The 20759-nt window shown below is 44.7% G+C and overlaps 1 long non-coding RNA gene across 1 annotated transcript; it reads right to left on the bottom strand.

The window, feature by feature from the left end:
- Nucleotides 1-5302: 5302 nt before the first annotated feature.
- LOC132659606 (uncharacterized) lies at nucleotides 5303-20238 on the bottom strand. The gene is made up of 3 exons (XR_009600193.1): nucleotides 12375-20238; nucleotides 11278-11710; nucleotides 5303-10844 (listed from the first exon to the last, which is right to left on the bottom strand). It is a non-coding gene; the product is annotated as an uncharacterized LOC132659606 (long non-coding RNA).
- Nucleotides 20239-20759: the final 521 nt, after the last annotated feature.

Genomic DNA, 20759 nt, shown 5'->3' with positions numbered 1-20759 from the left:
GTGGAGAGGATCCATTGCAATGAGGCACCCAACGTGCTTAGAACAGTTACTGCTCAAGAAATGTTGGCCTTAGCAGGTGAAGAGTAGAGTCAAACAGCTATTTGCCAAAAAGGATGTCCACTGAAGAAACTATTTTGCAGAAACCACAGAGGCCATCTGGCCTTGGATTAAGGGTTTGATGAGGACCCAGGGCAACTACTGTTGGGGCTGTGACAAGGAATCCACGGGGAAGAAACCAGCAGCTCAGCAGCTGCAAGAAATGCCCACTTGAGGATAGAGAATCATGGTGGTGTGAACATGGCTTATTGGCGAGTGATTCTCAGAACTCTTGGAGAAGGAAATGGCAACCCACTCCAGTATTCTTGCCTGGAGAACTCCATGGACAGAGGAGCCTGGTGGGTTACAGTCTGTGAGCCCACAAAAAGTTGGACATGGCTGAGCAACTAACTAACTTTCAGAGCTCTAGAGTTCTTACCCATTAAGTGGGCATAATTATATTACCTAACTCATAAGATCACTGCAATAATATTTGTAAAGGTGAGTCCTTTGCCTGACACAAAATGTTGCTTGTTGTTAAGGTGTTAAGTCGTGTCTGACTCTTTTGAGAGTTGTAACCCACCAGGCTCCTTTGTCCATGGGATTTCCCAGTCAAGAATATTGGAGTGGGTTGCCATTTGCTTCTTGATGACAAAATGAGCATGTGGTAAATGGTGGTAGGGGTGGAGGTGATGTTTCTCCGAAGATTTTATGAGACTCCTTGTAGGGCAGACTCAATCTGTTGGGCAGGTGTTTTGAGCTCATGTAAGTAAAAAGCAAGGGCTGGCATGTAGGCCTTAGAGCAGCAGAGGAGCTGCCATAATTGAGAGAGGAGGGACTCAGTTTTCCTGGGTTGAGGATGGGAATTCCAAGGGGAGGAGCATCAAGGATGAAGTCTCAAAAGACAGAGAACTTTGGGGAATTTGGGGGGCTTTGAAGTCTGCCCCTTCCTTGAGTTAGCTCCTCAACACCATCTGTCAAGTCTATGCATCTCACTAAAAGTTTTGAAGAAGTGGACTCTTTGGTTACCTTGAAGAGAGGTTGAGTTCTGAGTTCAGTTAAGCAGGTGATAAGCCAGGCTGACCCAGGGACACAAGATCCGGGAGCTAGGGAACTGCTGACACTTGGGGTATAGTGTTATAGCTATGATCATGGCGAATCCAGAAGACGGATCAGTGGCTGGGGCCAGGAGATGCAGATGTGGGCTAAGAGCATGGCTGGGGAGGTGGGGGAGGGCAGAAACCTAGTGACTGTATGTTCTTTGAACAAATCCCCAAAAGGAATCCAGGAAGAAGAAAGATGGTTTAAACCTCAGAGGAAGGAAGAGGAACATGGGGGTCCAAGTTACACCAGGATGGAGGTCATGAGCCAAACAGCAAACAGACAGCCCCTCCCCCTGTCGTGGAGGTGACTGTGTCTGAGAATCTTGGTCTTGGGCTGTAACTGAGCAGGATCCTATGAGGCCTTCTAGAGCAGCCACTCCCTCCATATCCTCCACTTTAGCTCCTCTCTGAAGGACCTAGAAACTATCTGATGCACATTTCCTGAGTTGTTTTATGATGCTAACACCATCACCCAAGGGAAGAAATTAACTACCAGATCTTCGTGAGCACTAGCCTCCAGACTTACTGGCACCTAAGGATTGATAATGCTCACTCCCGTGACAGGGCCCTATTATCTCGCCATCAGCCAATCAGAGGTGTGCTGGAACCATCTCACACCCTGAGATGCCCCTCCCTCACCTGGCCTTTAAACATGCTTTGCTGAGGGGACTTCCTTGGCGGTCCAGTGGTTAAGACTTCACCTTCAAACACAGGAAATGTGGGTATGCGGGTTTGATCCCTGGTGGGGGAGCTAAGAAACCACATGCCTCTCAGCCAAAAAACCAAAGCCAAAACATAAAACAGAAGCAAAATTGTAACAAATTCAATAAAGACTTTAAAAAATTATTTATTTAAACAATAGACTACAAAATCGCTTTGCTGAAATCCATCAGGGAGTTTGGGCTTGTTGAGCGCTGGCTGTGGTTCGTACCCAGCAACAAATGCTGCATTTCCTTTCGCTGCAACCTGGTGTCAGTAAACTGCTTTTACTGCGCGTGGGTGAGCAGACCCAAGCTTGGTTCAGTAACAGGGTGAGGAGTGGACAACCTTGGACTTGCGTCAGGAGGCACCACGTGCATAGATTGCACTTCTTTTTCTTGTGGTGGTCTTGGAAACGGGCCACATTCTTTAAGCCCTAGTGGCTGAACTAGGCCTTGTGCATTAATGATGTAAGGTAAGCTGACCCTGATGCCTGAAGAATCAACTAGAACATAAGCAGTTTAGGGAAGATGTTCCAGGGATAAGAAGTGCTGGTGGGGTCTGATTGTCAGATTTACGGTCCCAGATGAGAAGCATTATTGAGGCCTACTGTGTGCTGAGCATCATCCACTTGTTTCCATGTTGGAAATGCAGAATTCCTTCAATCCAACTAACAAATATTTATAAGTGCTGACTAGGGCTTCCCTCAGTTCAGTCGGTAAAGAATCTGCCTGCAATGCAGGAGACCCGAGTTTGATTTCTGGGTTGGGAAGATCCCTTGGAGAAGGCAATGGCAACCCACTCCAGTATTCTTGCCTGGAGAATCCCATGAACAGAGGAGCCTGGTGGGCTACAGTTCATGGGTCGCAAAGAGTCGGACACGACTGAGTGGCTATACCACCACCATATAGTTGTAGGTCCCACATACAGAAAATGGTCTAAGATGCCTGGGATATGACCTTTCTTCTTTTTACCTCCTTGTATTAAAGTTTATTTATAATTCCCTCACCATTAATATACAGGCTTCCCAAGTGGCTCATGGGTAAAGATTCTGCCTGCCAATGCAAGAGACACAGGTTCGATCCCTGGGTGGGGAAGATCCCCTGGAGGAGGATATGGCAACCCACTCCAGGATTCTTGCCTGGGAAATTTCACAGACAGAGGAGCCTTTTTGGCTACGGTCCATAGCGTCACAAACAGTTGGACAGGACAAGTGACTAAGCATGCACACAACATTAATTTTACCAAAGAGGCACTTGGTTTAGCCAAAAACAACACAAAACTGCATATACTCTTGCCAGTCTGAGACTGTAAAGTCAAACGTGACCTTCTAGTATGATTTATTATACTTTCCCATCCCAGCCCCACTGGCCCATGAAGAGAATCTCGTTGGTAGCTGTTTTCTCTCAGCAGTACCCTGACCACAATCTGAACTATATCCAATAATGTTGGTAAGATGATTTTAAATTACATTATCTTTAACTTTGTTTTATCAAGGAGGCTGTGAAATCTCTGACCCTGGTCTTGTCTTTTCATTTGGAAAGAGCCAATTGTCCTCTTTGTAAAAAACCTCAAATTCTTACTGGACCCATGGATGGGATTTTAAGCAATAGTGTTAAAGAACCTGCCTGCCAAGGCAGGAGATGTAAGAGACTCGGGTTCGATCCCTGAGTCATGAACGCCTTTTTATCAGATTGTGGAAGTTATCTTCTATTTCTTATTATCTATGAGTTTTTATTATGACTGCTGAATGCTTTTTTGTACCCATTGAAATACTTATATAATTTTCTCCATCATTCTGTGAACTGGCTAATTACACTGATCGATTTTTCTAATATTAACTCAACTTTCCATTTCTGGTATGAAGCTTTCCTAAGTATCATACTTTTAACACATGACTAGTTCAAGTTGCTGCTATCTCATTTAGGTTTTTTGTAGGTGTGTCTCTTTTCCTTTTTTTCCTAATGCCTTTGTCAAGTTTTATATTAGAATTATGCTGACCTCATAAAATCAGTTTTACCTCCTCTGTTCTCTGAAAGTTTGTGAAAGGTTTGCGTTATTTCTCTCTTAAATGTTAGAACTAATGAAATGATCTTAAGCAAAGTTTTCTTTATGGAATATTTTTAAAATAAATTCTTTTCCCTAAATACAGGGTTATTTAGATTTCTATTTTATCATATTGGAGTTACGGTAAGTTGCATTTTTCAAAGAATTGTCCATTTCATCTAAGTTGTCAAATTTGTTGGTTGTCATAAAGGTTTTTAAATAAGATTTTCTTACCATTCTTTCAATATCCAGAGCATTTTCAGTGTTGACCCCTCTTTTATTCTAATGTTGATAATTTTCATTCTCTCTCCTTTTTTGGTTGATCTAACTAGAGTTGATCTTTTCAGTGAACCAACTTTTGGCCTTTTTAATTTTCTTTATTCTTGATTTTTAGGTCATCTATTTCTGTTCTTAGTATCTCTTTACTTCTGCTTACTTTAGGTTTACATTTTCTTCTTCTAACTCATTTTTTAGACTCTCAGAACATGAAGTCATTGTTTTTGACCTTTGTTCTTTTCTGATGCACATATGTAAAACTATGGGCTTCCCAGGTGGCGCTAGCGGTAAAGAATCCGACTGCCAATGCAGGAGACCAAAGCGACTGCGCTTAATCCCTGGGTCGGGAAGATCCCCTGGAGTAGGAAATGGCACCCCACTCCAGGATTCTTGCCTGGAAAATCCCATGACCAGAAGAGCCTGGAGGCTTACAGTCCAAAGGGCCACAAAGAGTTGTATACTACCAAGCCACTGAGCACACACATACTCACACACGTAAGACTATAAATTTCCCTCTAAATTTTGCTTTAACTACAGTTCATGAATATTACTATGTTGCATTTTTATTATTATTTTGCTCAGAAGTTTTCCTAATTTTTCTTTGGGGTTACTTAGAAGTACGTCATCTGATTTCCAAATATCTAGAGCCATCCTAGATTTCTTATTACTGATTTCTAATTTGATCCTATTGTGGACAGAGAAAATGCTCTGTGGGATTTCAGTCTTATTCTGTTTATCAAGACTTATTTTGTGGCCTAACGTATGGTTTCTCTTGACAAAAGTTCTGCATGTAACTGGAAAGAATGTGCATTCTTCAGATGCTGGGTGTAGAGTTCAAGAATTATTAACGGGTCAAGGTGGTGACGCTTTTGAACAGATCGTCTACATTTTCACTGATTTTAGGCCTAGTGTTTCTATCAATGACCGAGGAGAGGTTAGCATTTCCAGCTATGGTGCTGGTATTTTCTACTTCTCTTTTCACCTCTGCCATTTTGCTCTGGTGTTGTGAAGCTCTGTTGTTAGACCCATATATTGTTAGCACTGTGGTATCTTCCTGTAGAATCAATGCCTGTCATTAGGACATGTCTCTCTCCATGTATGGTGTTATGCCCAAGTCGCGAAATGACCCCAGGGAGCCGGTATCCGATGCAAAAGCAAGAGAGTTTTTATTACCAAGCTCGCGCTGGGGCTCCCACTGATACCGACGCAGCAGCTATAGGAAGGAGCCCTGAGCTCTGGGTTACATTGCTTATATAGGGTATTATCGTGCGAAAAATTCAAAAAACAGGAGTCTCCGGGTCTGATTGGTCACCTTCTGGTGAAGGGTTAGGTGTTGAGTTCTGATTGGTTCTCCTTTCCCGGGCTTGACTCGAATTTCCCGGGCTGGCCAAGGGTTCTGATTGGTTCGCAGGTGGTGGGGTGAGGTCAGGGGATTTCCAAAGGCTCTTTTCCCGGAACCTTACAAAACGGAGTAGCTTTGATTCTTCATTCCCTCCTTCTCTAGGATCCAGGACAGACCCAATCATGGGTCTGGGGTCAGCTCTATATTGTCTCCTGCTAAGGGGACCATTGGTAGGGCCGCATATTGGGATCTGAGTACCATGAGCTGCACCGTGTTGATGCAGTTTTAATTGAAGGCCACTAGTTAGTTTAGTAAGCATGGCCTGAAGGTGGGTAGCAGTAACAAGATAATCAGGGGCCCCACCAAGGAGGATATGAGAGTTGTGAACCAGGGGGATGAGCTGAACCAGGATTCAAACCAATTTTGAGACATTTCTCTTTTTTTTTTTTTTTGACTCGGCCCTTTTCTTATCTTGGCCAGGGACTCCTTGACTACCCCTGAGTGATTCACATAAAAACAACGTTCTTCCGCTAACACAGCACATAGGCCCTCTGAGAGACTTCATACTCAAGATACTTTTTGGGAATTGGGGCAGAGGTCTCTTTCTTCTGTAACTTCTTCCTGCTGTGCATGGGTGTAGGCCTGCCTAATAGAGCAGAAGTCTCTCTCTACCTGATCTAAGTTGGGGTTTTCCACATCTGAAACCAGCTTCTATCCTTGTAGTAACAGCAATTTAGTTGGCCCCTCTCAGAGATGAAATAGACAAAGGCCAAACAGGAGACCTAACAGGATGGTCATCTCTGGTCCCCGGAAACAGAAGGCAACATTTGGGGTGAGGATTGCAGGCTTTGTGACCCCTTCTGATGGGTTGGTGGTGAGGCAACAGAGCTGTGCTCCAGGAATCTTGTGTTCAGTCTGAAGTTACCATCTTCCACCTGGGTGGGGGCTCAAAGACATTGTTATGCATATTTCTTTGAGTAGGAACCAGGACTCTGTCTGGAGGCTATACCAACCTTTGACTATTTCTGTTTTTGTATCCCCTCCCTTCCCTGATTAGCACTTGTTTGAATCCATGCTTTGGAATTCAGGGAAGGCCAAGGAGGCTGAACAAAGTCTATATCTTACAGATAAGAAATGGAGAACACAGAACAGATCTGCACTCCAGAGCCCCACAGAGTCCCGCTCAGTTTTAATTTTAGGGAACTAGGCAACAATGACTGTGATAACTTCCTGTCAAAATGGGGCATAGGACTGCCCCAGCTTGGAGTATAGACACTGAATTGGAAGTATTTCTGAGTTCCAAGTTTTAGATCTGAGTCTTGTATGATTAAAATCCTAATCTCATTTCTTTCTAGAAGAATAGGTCTGAAACCCAGTCTGGACCTGGCACTTCAGAGACTTGTAGCCATGTAGCCAGTTGCCTAATTTTATAAAAAGTAAGGTTACTAGCTTCCAGCAGACATTGTTTTGAAAATGGTGGCATCCAAGCCTGACATGACTCAGAAAACTCAAGTGTTTAGCGATACAAGGTCTAATCTGAAAGTACACCCATAGAATCACCTAGTTATTTCCCAGGATACCTGAACAATAGCTACTCTATTTTGACTTTTAATTGTAAACTTTTCCTTAATAGCCAAAGCAGATTTCACCGTTAATGACGTCAGTGTTTCTCTAGGTATGAGAAGATGCAAGAATTGGGACTCATAAAATCTTCTCCTGAAAAGATCTAACTATCTGAAGGCCTGTTCTGCCAGTTTTTCCCAGAGCACAGAGTGCCTCATTCCTGATTTTCACCCTGAACTCCTTTTTCAGGGGCATTGAAAGTCAGCAGTTGCAGTGGCTATGGTTTGATCTTTGTAGATGCAGATGGCGAGTGTCAGTCTTCAGTTGGCAGAGCCCCTTTTGCTCATAAACTTGACCATGATCATGAGGGGGGCACTTCATGACCATTTTATCTCGTGGTGCTGAGAGTGTCCATTGTCAGGTAAACAGGCCACTCAATGGGCTGTTACTGGACTAGGCCATAAAACAGTATCTAAAATTCTCTGGACCACCTGTCTTACTAGCTTTTTGGTCCAGGAAAATATTCCCTCTTGTTGCTTCTTGCCATATCTAGAGTTACACTGTTACCATCATCGATCTCATATGGGACTATATATTATTCTATTAGAGGCCTCAGACACACATACAGTGTAAGAAACAGCAATTTTGTAAAACAGGTGAAATACAAATAACATAGCCAGCAGTATTAGTAAAGTCACAAGTAAGACTTATGTTAAGAACTTCCATTAGATGTAGCCCAGTATATCTTCAGGTCATCTGACTTAGTCTGTCCTGTAGAATCTTTATCTTCCAGGGAAATTATATATTGGCACCATCTATAAGGAACATAGCCCAGTTTTCTAGTGTCACTAGACTGATTATCTTTAGTATGATTTAATTTTTTAAGTAAATTTTCTCAGGGCCAACCAGTTAGAGTCTGGTAATAGAGAAATTTACCAAGGTAACCCAGAACTAGACACAGGTTATTGGCCACAAACCCAACAATTGGATTGATTTTGAAACTAGCATAGGATCAGGCCTATGATAGAAAAGCATTTGACTTATATGCAAAGGTCTAAGAAGTCAAGAAAACATAAGTGATCATACGAATCGGGTCCCGCATCTCGGGGAAGCTGTCTACCTCTGATGTCGTCGTCTTCTCATCCTGGTGTAGTGTAGTTTCTCCTGATAAAAAAGTCCTTCCATCCAGGTTGGAGACGACAGTCCCTTAAATTATGTCTTTTCCAGTCCTGGTTGCAGGTCATGAGGCATCTGGTCTTCATCAGATTACTGAGATGAGCTTCAGAAACAAACTTAGGGTGTTCTTCAAGAATTCAATTAAATTTTACATTAACATCACATAACAGCAAAGAACTATCTAAGAGATGAGTCTTACTAGATGCAGACCTCCATTAACAAACTGGGATTTAACATTTTGAAATATCTTTTTCTCCTTAAAGTTACCCTTATTTTTATTAAATATAACCAAATTAAGGCTAGTTTGTTTGCAAAACTGGTCTGTTCTCACTGATTTTGGTCTGATGATTTTTATAATCATAATTGATTATAGGCTTTTATTTTGCTGAAACATTTATAGAGTCTCAGACTGAACTTTTAAAATAAAACAGGGCTAGGAAACTCACACCAAAGGCTTATCACAGATTTTGCCTAACAAATCTAGGTGAATTCTTCCCTTTTTAAGGTCTCAAAAATTTCTTGAGATTTTTGTACCTGTGAGATAACCTTCCTAACTCATTTGATAAACTTACTGGAAACCTAAGAACTTCCAATTTTTGGAGGAGTCAGATAGAAAATATAATTGTTTTGTTTATAACGTTTAATTTTACCAAAGTATTGTCATAATTAGTTTGAGACGAAGATTTTCCCTAGTCCCTGAAAACATAAGATTCAACCCCATAATTTTTCAGACAGAAACCATAAAAGTTATAAGCACATTCACTGGTTCATTCAGTCCTTTTGCCATTAAAATACCAGGACATATCAGAATGTTTAAAACTCCATAAAATTTTTAGGATATCTGTATTAGTAATTTTACCATACATTATAACCTGAGTGGATTTATTACTCATCTGATAATCTTTTCCATGTAATTTAACCAACCAAATAAGCACAGTTTAATATCTCTCTTTGGGATGTTCCAGGGGCCCTCTGAAACATCCCAAAGTTAGCTAGAGATCAAAAGAACTTCAAAAGAGTTCTATTTAGGAAGTTTTATCAAAGAGATCAATTAAAAGGGTTTAGAACATTTGGTCAGATTTTTAAATTACACCAATCTGGAGAGACTATTTTAGACAGATATTTTTAAAGAATAATTATTCTTAATAGAGTTTATATAAAAGCTCATATCGCATTTACATTTTTTAGAAGTTTTTTTTTACTTGAGGTAATTTTCTTGTTGACAAACTTGTAACAGATATAATATTTAACTCATTAAACCTAGGTACAATGAAAATATTTTACTTCACGTTAAGTACTCTAAGACATGTCTATATTAAATAGGTCAACAAACAAACATTAATATCAGGTATTTAACACTGAATATTTCCCAGTTCACATAAACCTGGAATTTATTGTTTAATTTAGAATTACTTGATTTGTAAGTGCTTACCTTTTTTTAAGCCAAATAAATAGAGCTCATATACAAAAATATTACCAAGACATATTTAGACAGACACAGTGTAAGATCTAGCTTCAAGTCTTTTTTTTTTTTTTCTTTTTCCTCAGTGTCAGGAATTAGAGATGGTCTAGATAAGTGTTCCTGAGAGCCCTGGTCTCAAGGCACAGGGAAAGAAAAACAAGTTTTAACAAAATGGCGGCAGGTCTAAACCACATGGTTGCCAGACAAAGCAAAATTTCCTTTTCCAGGGGATCTTCTCAACCCAGGGATCGAACCCAGGTGTCCCATATTGCAGGCAGATGCTTTAACCTCGGCTCCACCAGAGAAGCCATTAAATACAAAAATACAGTCTCTCAGAAAACCTCCTATAGAGACACAGAACTTCAGATCCAAGTACAACATCAAAGATTTCAAGGAAGGAAAGGAAGCCAGGTTGAAAAAGAAGGGAGAGGAGGCAGGAAGGGGGGGGGAGCAAAAGGGGTGGCCTTACAAACGTCTCCTGCCACCTACAGATACCCAGGCGTTACGGGACATTTCCCTGGGCCTCCAGAGAAGGGAGGGCTGGAACTTGGCCCTACCAGAAATCAGAACCAGAATTCGAGTCTCTGCCAAGAGGAGGTGATCAGTCTCCAAACCTCAGCTCAGGCTGAGGGCCCTTCGACCAGATTCCTGTGTCCAGGACTGGGGGACTAGAAAAACAGGGAAGGATAGGAAGGGTTAAGGAGAGGAGACAGAGAGGGAAGGGGAGAGAGGTCAATAAAGTCTCTTGTTCCTTACCGGTCGGGGCACTCTGGCCAATTGTCCGTGTCAGGAGGAGACCAGGGACAAAAGAGTCCCAGTTGCGGCTGCTGGGTCTGGTCCATTGGCAGGCAAGCTGGCCCCTGAGTACCCCGAGTGGTCAGGATGTCAGTCTCGGCGAAAAAGAGTCCCTGCCAGAGTCGCCATTTGCTGCAGGAAGAGGGACCCCTTCCAGGGCCCGAAACTGGGCTCTTGTCTAACACTCAGAAATGAATTGTCCGAGGAGACACATGTGCTGACAAAGGGAACTTGGTCAGGGTGTCCAATCCGCGGTCAGAAGATGATATCTCGGACTCAGTGTACAGTCCCCAAGTCAGAGGTGCCTTCTGAGGGCCAGCCTACATGGAAGGTCGGCCATTCTGCGCTGCAAAAAGTGATTAATTTATTCCTTTTAATTTCTACACTGAGGTCATGAGCGTGCATCTTGACCTCCTTAAAATTATCAGTAACCAAGGATAGAGGTGTGGGGCTAGAATGGCATTGCCCCATCGTCCCTGGATCAGTCAGATGTTGGTAAATTAACACAGACAATACGAACAGCCACACAAACAGAGAGACAGGAGAAATACACCTCTGGGAGTCCGGAGGTAAAACCGAACGACGACGGCCTCCGGCCATTCAGCGGGAGCGACCCGCTATTGTCTGCAGAGAACAGGGGCACTCCGTCCCCCCACGCCGGGGTCGGGGACGTCTCCCAACGACCCCCACCGGTGACTCTCCGGCGCGTCCGCCTGAGTCGTATACCGGTCTCAGATACCAGGCCCTACCAGGAGTGAAAAGAAAGACAGATGACTTACCGGCTGCAGATGACTCTCCGGATTGGTCTTCCCGTGGAGCCGGTGGCAGATCCCGGATGAGCCCCAAAAGTTATGCCCAAGTCGCGAAATCTCCCAATGACCACCAGGGAGCCGGTATCCGATGCAAAAGCAAGAGAGTTTTTATTACCAAGCTCGCGCTGGGGCTCCCACCGATACCGACGCAGCAGCTATAGGGAGCAGCCCTGAGCTCTGGGTTACATTGCTTATATAGGGTATTATCGCGCGAAAAATTCGAAAAACGGGAGTCTCCGGGTCTGATTGGTCACCTTCTGGTGAAGGGTTAGGTGTTGAGTTCTGATTGGTTCTCCTTTCCCGGGCTTGACTCGAATTTCCCGGGCTGGCCAAGGGTTCTGATTGATTCGCAGGTGGTGGGGTGAGGTCAGGGCATTTCCAAAGGCTCTTTTCCTGGAATCTTACAAAATGGAGTAGCTTAGATTCTTTGATGGTAGCACTCTTTACCCTGAAGTTAACTTCAATCTGATACTGATATCACCACTCCAGCATTCTTGTGCTTACTATTCCCATGGTATTTCTTTTTCCATTAATTCTCTCAGTGAACTTGTTTTTTTCTATTTAAAGTCTGCCTCCTATAGACAATGTTTCTATCCATTCTGACAATCTCTGCTTCTCATTGGACTTTTCAGTGCATCAGCATTCAATGTAATTATTGATATTTTTGGAGACAGGTCTTCCATTTTACTATTTATTTTCTGTTTGCAGCCTTTAATTTCCACTCCTATTTTCTTTTAAAATTATGTAATAGATTTTAAAATTACTTCTTAATGTATCTATTGACTTTTTAGCTTTACTTTTTTGCATTTTTTAACCTTTTGCCTATAGATTACCATGCATTTCCTTTCCTTTTGCAATCTGTGAGAGTTAAGGTTGTGCCACTTTACATAAACTGTAGAACCTGACAATCATATAGAGCCATTTACACTCGATCATTCTTTACACTATAAATCTCATATGTACTACATTTACATAATTATAAATCTCACAAGACAGCATTATAAATTTTTCTTTAAATAACCATATGTGCTTTAAATAAAGAGAAAAAAAAAAGTCTTTCTTACTTATCCTGAAATTCACCATTTCCAACAGTATCATTTCTTTTCAGCCAGAAGAACTTTCTTTGTTTTTTCCTTACTGTGCAGTTCTCCGATGATGCACTGTCTTGGTTATCTGAATTGTTTGTAATTCGTTTTTATTCTTGAAGGATATTTTCACTGTGTATGAAACTCTGGGCCAACAATTCACTTCTCACAGCAATTTACGGATGTTGTTTCACTGTCTCCTGGTCCCTGCTGTTTCTTTAAAAAAAAAAAAATTTGCCCTGGGTCTTAGTTGCGGCACTTGGGATCTTTAGTTGCAGGGTGCAAACTCTTAGTTGCGTCGTGTGGGATCTAGTTCCCCAACCAGGGATTGAACCTAGCCCCCTGCAATGGGAGCATGGAGTCTTAGCCACTGGACTCTGGTGTTTCTGATAAGAAGGTAGCAGGAACTGCAAGAGAAGGTTGGTTCTGTTGCCCACAGGAAGTCATGTCTACATACATATATGAATTCACACACCAGAAAGAATCTATTATCTTTGCTGACAATGATGTGCAGCATTTAAAACTCTATAGTCAGTCCCGGTTCTCAAAAATTTAGACCTAACTTAACTCTGGCCCAGCAAAGACTTTAGTTGGAAATTAAAGTTTTAGCCTAGGAGCTATTTTCCAAAGATCTTTAAGGCTCATCAACGATGACAATGATAACAACAATGGTGAGCATAATAGCATCATCACCAATAGCTGCTCCAACCTACGATCCCAGTACATGATCACAGGTTCTCTCCATCATCTCAACAACTCATTCTGCAGATGAAGAAACAGACTTATCAGTGAAGTAAGTCCCAAAGAGAAAAACTAATATCGTAAATTAATGCATACATGTGGAATCTAGAAGAATGGTATAGATGAACTTATTTGCAAAGCAGAAATAGAGACAGAGAACAAACATGGATACCAAGGGGAGAAGTGGGGTGGACTGAGTTGAGAGAGTAATATTGACATATATTCACCACTGTCTAAGCTTCCCGGGTGGCTCAGATGGTACAGAATCTGCATGCAGTTCAGGAGACTCAGGTTCGATCCCTGGGTCAGGAAGATTCTCTGGAGAAGGGAATAACTACCCACTCCAGTATTCCTGCCTGGAGAATTCCATGGATAGAGAAGCCCTGTAGGGTATAATCCATGGGGCTGCAAGAGTAGAACATGACTGAGCAATGCCACTTTCACTTCCTTCACTCTCACCGTGCGTAAGATGGATAACTAATGAAAACCCGCCTGATAGCACAAGGAGCTATACTCAGTGCTTCCCGGAGACCTAAATGGGAAGGAAATCCAAAAAAAAGGGCACATATGCGTACATGTGACTGACTCACTTTGCTCTACAGCAAGAAGCCAACACAACATTGTAAAGCAACGGCTTCAGTTGTTTGTCGCTAAGCTGTGTCTGACTCCTTTGCAACGCCATGGACTGTAGCCCAACAGGCTCCTCTGTCCATGGAGTTTCCCAGGCAAGAATACTGGAGTGGGTTGCCATTTCCTTCTCCAGCGAATCTTCCTGGACCAGGGACTGCACCTGTGTCTCCTGCATTTCAGGCAGAGTCGTTACCGCTGAGCCACCAGGGAAGCCCCCAAATCCTCGAATTACAGAAAAAAGAAGAAGCAGCAGACTCAGTGAGCATATGATCTCTGCTCATGACTAATGGAGGCAGGATTCAGTCAGTGTGGCCCTAGAGCCCCCCCCCCCCCACCAACCTTTTTTCCACTGTACCACAGTACTGGCCCCCTGGGCTGGGATGTTACCTCAGACCAAAACCGCAGGATGACAGCCATTTCCTTCAATGGGCCTGAGGATATTGTTTTTTTTCTTTATTTCTCCATCTCACAAGGGACTTCTCTCATGACTCAGAGGTCCTGTGTTTTAGCTCTGAGAGTGGATTACCACCTGGAGGTGTCCTGGGCAGAGGACTTGATCCAGCTCCTTTCTCTCTAAACCCCAGATCTCAGCTGCTGGGTGAAAACTCCACTCTGAGACCCCAGCTATAGCCCTGGGGGAAAGTGGAGAAAATGGCAGGGCGTAAGTTGGAAAGAGAAATAGCTGGCTTGCATGCATGCTAAGTCACTCAGTCGTGTCTGACTCTTTGTGATCCCATGGACTGTAGTCCCAGACTCCTCTGTCCATGGAACTCTCCAGGCAAGAACACTGAAGTGGGTTGCTATGCCCTCCTCCAGGGGATCCTCCTGACACAGGGATGGAGCCCATGTCTCTTACATCTTCTGCACTGGCAGGTGGGTTCTTTATCACTAGTGCCAGCTGGGAAGCCCCTAGAGCTGACTCAAAACTCAACATTCAAAATCTAAGATCATGGCATCTGGTCCCATCATTTTATGGCAAATAGAAGGGGGAAAAAGTGGAAGCAGTGACAGATTTTATTTTCTTGGGCTCCAAAATCACTGTGAACAGTTACCGCAGCCATGAAATCAAAAGATGCTTGTTCCTTGGAAGGAAAGCTATGACAAACCGAGACAGTGTGTTAAAAAGCAAAGATATCACCTTGCCCACAAAGCTCCATCTAGTCACAGCTATGGTTTTCCAGTGGTCATGCACAGATGGGAGAGAGCTGGGCCATAAAGAAGGCTGAGCACCAAAGAACTGCTTTCGAACCGTGGTGCTGGAGAAGACACTTGAAAGTCTCTTGGACAGCAAGATCAAACCAGTCAGTCCTAAAAGAAATCAACCCTGAATATTCACTGGAAGGACTGTTGCTGAAGCTACAGCTCCAATACTTTGGCCACCTGATGCAAAGAGCCGATTAATTGAAAAAGACCCTGATACAGGGGAAGATAGAAGGCAAAAGGAGAAGGGGGTGGCAGAGGATGAGATAATTGGATGGCATCACCAGCTCAAGGGATGTGAATCTGAGCAAATTCAAGAGACAGTGAAGGTCAGAAGAGCCTGGCATGGGGTCACAGAGTTGAGCACAGCTTAGTGACTGAACAACCAGCTGGGCTAAGCTTCGAGGTTTAGATGTGAAAGGTAGTTAGTTTACATGGCTGGAGTGACGCCTTCAGGGTCCTAGAGGCTGGTCAGAAACCCTGATGGTGCTGGAAACATCTGAGCTGCAGTCCCCTCAGATATGACTGAGACAGGAGCTTTGGTAAACATGTCCCTGAAGAGCTTGCTCATTTCTTGGAAAAGGGACTTCCAGAGAGTTCTCAGAGCACATAAATAGCAGGGCCACACAGACAAAGGTAACCATTCAAGGAATAGAGAAGTATGTTCTCAAAAATCACACTCCAAGCCAGAGCTGTGGTTCAGAAAGGGGGTTTTATGCCGTTGCTGTTGTTGCTTCATTGGCCTCAGAAACGATGCGCTGGGCTGCTGCCAACAGACTCCAGACAGTGAGAAGGGGTGTGCCTCACGCCGGAGGGCAGAGACACAGGTGCCAAGGGCCCATCCCGGCCAGGCTTGGGGTGCCCTTAACAGAGCCCTGGGCCGAGTGAAGAGCATTTCTGTTTAGAAGCAAGCACCTGGGAGCTGTTTCTGTGTTACTAGTCATGACTTGTCATGCAGTTTTCTCCCCGCTGCCTTCCAGCTGGGATTGCCATGCCTGTTTGACGAACCAAGAATCTAAGTCTTGAGATGAACTCTCTCAGCTCTGAGCACATTAACACCCAAGGTGAGAGGGAGCGCCAGCGTGGCCGGGGGCACTTGGAGGTGAAACCCTCAGATCCTCTCAGATCCCGTTGCCTTGTTGGATTCCTAGGTTAATTTCTGCACTTCATCAACATCTACGCCAGGCTACCTTCCACTACACGCTATATTCTGGGCCATGCCCCGCGGACAACCTGCGTATTTCCACTCATTGCTAATGGGAGCCAAAGTCAGAAGAGCAAAGGACCAGTAGAGTTCCTGTGAACTTCACCTCTCCAATGGGCTCCTTCCCAAGTGGCTATTCCTACTGTCTGGGAAGCCAGAGCTCGGAGAAGAGAGCGGTGTGATCAGAGATGACCCTCCCTGTGCTTTGTGGGCAGCCACTGAACCAGAAAATATGCCTCCAGGGAAAGTCTCATTTGGGGAATGAAGAGGCTAAAATTCTTTATTTTGAAAACAGAGAACAATCTTCCTCACGCCCCTCTTCCTTCCAACCAGAGTATCGGCCCCTCTTTGCCAAATATGAAGCGTTAGTGAAATCTGAGGGACATCTGGGTGATGATGAAAACCAGCTGGAGAATAGACTCTCGTCTATGCACTATGAGTGTCTGAATGGTGGAGGCAGCTACTCCGCAGGGCAGAGACCAAGCCCTGCCTTCACCCACTGAACACCCTCCGTGCACGGGAGCTCGAAGCTCCCGATGGATGGACGAAGCCAGGGAGGAAGCAGTGAGAAGAGGAAAGGAAAGAAACACAACATGGACTTGCCAGTCCCTATTGTCGAACTGTGGAGAGAACCAGCCTGCCTGCCTTCTACTGCCTCCAACCACACACACACACACACACACACACACACACACACACACTCACACTCACTCTGCACCCTGGCCCCGTGGTCCCTGTTTGGAATCTGAAAGCCCATCTACATCAGATAGTGCTGAACTGGTCACCAAGCCATCTGAATATATAAGACAGCAAGGGGCACAGGGAATCTAGGGACATATGATACCACCTCAAGGCAGGTGACCACAGGATGGGGATCCACGCTGAAGTCTGGGGCAGTGAGGCTCAGGCAAGGGCTGGACTGGGCTTCACTGACCTTGTGTGTGGTGTCCTCCTTGCCGGACAGCAGCTCATTCAAGGGATTTACAGGTTGGGTCTAATTCGATCTCTTGTTCATGTTCTAGGTTGGAGGGACAGCATATGATGATTTCGTTGTTGTTGTTTAGTGGCTAGGTGGCATCTGACTCTTTTGCAACCCCATGGACTGTAGCCCACCAGGCTCCTCTGTCCATGCGATTTCCTAGGCAAGAATACCGGAGTGGGTAGCCATTCCCTTCTCCAGGGGATCTGCCTGACCCAGGGACTGAACCGTGTCTCCTACATCGGCAGGCAGATTCTTTGCCACTGAGCCAGCAAGGAAGCCTATGGTGATTTTAAGATTAACTGTGTAGATAACTTTCTCAATCAGTTTTCTAAGCAGTGCTTTGATCAACCTTTAAGACTGTCAAGAGAATAGTTACAAGTATCTGTTTAACTGGTGAGAGAGTGACAAGTTCATATTTAAAATAAAACATGAGTTTGGAAATGTTTTTTCTATCTTCCCATTCTTTACAGCGCTGATTCTTCACCGTCTGAGCCACCAGGGAAGCCCCTTAGTGACCCTGTCAGCATCTAAAACTAACCTTCTCTGAGGATGTTGGAGCCATCGGTTCTTTCCCAGATACGACTCTGTGCTTCAAACTAAACTGTTCAAAATTATTAAGCAAGTTGGTGTCCTCTAATGTGAAAAGCTTTAGGAGAATTTCACTCTAAAGTGACTTCCTCTTCTGCAGTGAGTTTAGAAACCCAAGCAAACCTGGTTGTAGATTTGAATATATCTCAAAAGCAACTGGGGCGTGGCTTAGTGTGTTGACAAGCTCACTGTGAAGGTGACCAATGCCTTAGCAAGTCTGGACCTGAGGGCTGGACCTCTTGAGCCCGGAAGGGCCAACAGAGATGGGCTGAGACTCTGCGGGCCCAGGGGACAGCAGGCTGTCCAAGGCTACACAGCAGAGACCACTAGGCTGAGGCCCAACGCAGCTCTCTTGACTCAAAGCCTCTTCCCAGGGCTTGCCCTTCCCCCTAAATATATGTGCCCCAAATTGTCACCAGATCTCAGGAAAGCACTGACTTTGTCTGGAATAAACACTAGCCCCACAGTACACCCCGTCATTATCAGATGGTCAACTCTCCTCTAGGTCTTGTGGCTTTCTTGGGGTTTTCTCGGGTGTCTCTCTCCCAAATCTTTCCCCTTTCCTTTGGTTATACTCACATAAACATTCAGCTCTGCAGCCCTATGCACTCGAAAGCATCACTCAGGTTACCCACCTGGAGTGCCTGGTGGGGTCCCCTCTGCAGCTGCCCGTCAGCTGTTGTCCCAGGTCCATCCCCAGCTGCCCCCAGCATGTCCGGCGGCTCCCCCTTCTCCTCTCTCCCCCACTCCTCTCCTGGGAAGATCTCTGCGAGGATCCTGAGGGAGGAGACCTGAGGTCTAGATGGATGACATAATCCCTTTAATTCTTACAAAAACAACCTTGTGGCTCCTGGCTCTCTCGGCCTCTCATTTTGGTGGCCTCGCGGCACCGGGCAGCGGACCAGGGCGCCCAGCCCCAGCGTGGAGACTTGCTGAACTCCAGGAGCACCGGCACTGCGGCGGCCCGCCCCCTCCCTGGCCCAGGACTCGGCCCGGCCCGCAGAAACTTAGGGCAGGCCCCGAGACAGGCCCTGAAACTCCCCTGTGCCTCCCAGTCTGCAACCGCTTAATCCCACACTGGCTTCGTACTGTCTTCCCCTTCCCCTCTTTGTGTGTTTTCACTGAGGAGCTGACTTCATATAATTTGATGTTAGACAGGGATTCAGGTGCGGCTCTAGTCCCGGCAAAGAGCAGGCCCCATAGAAGGCTGAACGCCTATTATTCTGAATCACTTGAAAGAGAAGTGAGGTGTCTTGAAGACAAGATACTGAAGGGTGCTGAATTTGGGTAAACTCTGGGAGTTGGTGCTGGACAAGGAGGCCTGGTGTGCTGCAGTCCATGGGGTCGCAAAGAGTCGGACACAACCGAGCCACTGAACTGAACTGGAGGGAAAAAGTCCAAATATTCATAAGGAGTGGAATGGATCAATAAATCACGGCATAGTCCCACAGTGAAATACTTGTTATTCAGTTGCTAAGTCATGTCTGGCTCTTTGCGACCCCATGGACTGTAGCACACCAGGCTCCCGTCTTCCACCATCTCGCACAGTTGGCTGAAACTCATGTCCATTGAGTCAGTGATGTCATCCAACCATTTCATCCTCTGTTGTTCCCTTCACCTCCTGCCTTCAATCTTTCCCAGCATCAGGGTCTTCCAGTGAGTCGGCTCTTTGCATCAGGTGGCTAAAGTCCTGGAGCTTCAACTTCAGCATCAGTCCTTCCAATGAATATTCAAGCTTGATTTCCTTTAGGATTGACTGATTTGATATCCTTGCAGTCCAAGGGACTCTCAAGAGCCTTCTCCAACATCACAGTTTGAAAGCATTAATTCTTCAGCGGTCAGCCTTCTTTATGGCCCAACTGTCACATCTAGCTTTGACTAGATGGACCTTTTTTGGCAAAGTGATGTCTCTGCTTTTTAACACACTGTCTATGTTTTCATAGTTTTCCTTCCAAGGAGCAGGCATCTTTTAATAACGGTATAGATTTAGGTTTAATTCTTTTGCCTCTGTATCTCCAGTTACTCCAGCACTGTTTTCTGAAATGGTTCCTTTTGATCCACTGAATTCCCTTTCAAACCTTTTGACAAAAATCAGTTGGCCAGGGCTTCCCTGGTGGTCCAGTGGTTAAAAATTCACCTTGCAGTGCAGGGGACACTTGTTTGATCACTGGTCCAGGAAGATCCTACATGCTGGGGAGCAACCAAGCCTGTGCCCCGCAACTACCGAGCCTGTGCGCGAGAGCCCACAAACCGCAAACCGCTGAGCCCACAGGGAGCAACTACCGAAGCCCGAGCGCGCAGGGCCCGTGTTCTGTAACAAGAGAAGCCACTGCAGCGAGAAACCTGTGCTGCCAGGGGAGGCCCACGTGCAGCAGCGAAGACCCAGGGCAGCCCAACACAAGTGTCTTTTCACACACCAGTCGGCTCAGTTATGCAGGTCTCTGCCTGGATTTTCCAGCATTGATCTCTTCTGCCAACACCACCCTGACTCGGTCATCGTTACTGTACAGGACTCCTTAACGGTAGGTAGCTTTCTTCTTGCCTTATTCTTTTTCACAATTGCCTTAGTTATTTTAGTTCCTTTGACTTTCCATATAAATTTGAGAATAATTGTATCTGTAGCTACAGAAAATGTTTCCGGTAATTTTATAGGAATTTTGTTAAAACTGTAATATATATCGATGTAGGAAGAATTGATATCTACTATGTTGAATGTTCTAATCCATAAATGTGATATGTCTCTCCATTTATTTAGATCATGACTTTGAGTTCTTGTATAGCTTTCAGCATACAAATCCTGTACATATTTTCCTAAATTTGCACCTATTTCTCTTTTCTTGTGTGAGTGTGTGATTATAAGTTGTAATATAATGTATTTTATTTTTTAAACATCACTGTCTTTTTAATGCTTTATTTACTTATTTATTTGCAACACATGCAGCATGAGGGATCTCAGTTCCCTGAGCAGGGATGGAACCGATGCCCCTGCAGTGGAGAGGGAGAGCAGTCTTAACCACTG

The sequence above is a fragment of the Ovis aries genome, chromosome 3 (assembly GCF_016772045.2).
Source record: "Ovis aries strain OAR_USU_Benz2616 breed Rambouillet chromosome 3, ARS-UI_Ramb_v3.0, whole genome shotgun sequence".
Taxonomy (NCBI): Eukaryota; Metazoa; Chordata; class Mammalia; order Artiodactyla; family Bovidae; genus Ovis; species Ovis aries.
The sequence above is the reverse complement of the archived record's forward strand: the minus strand, read 5'-3'. Positions and strand labels throughout refer to the sequence as shown.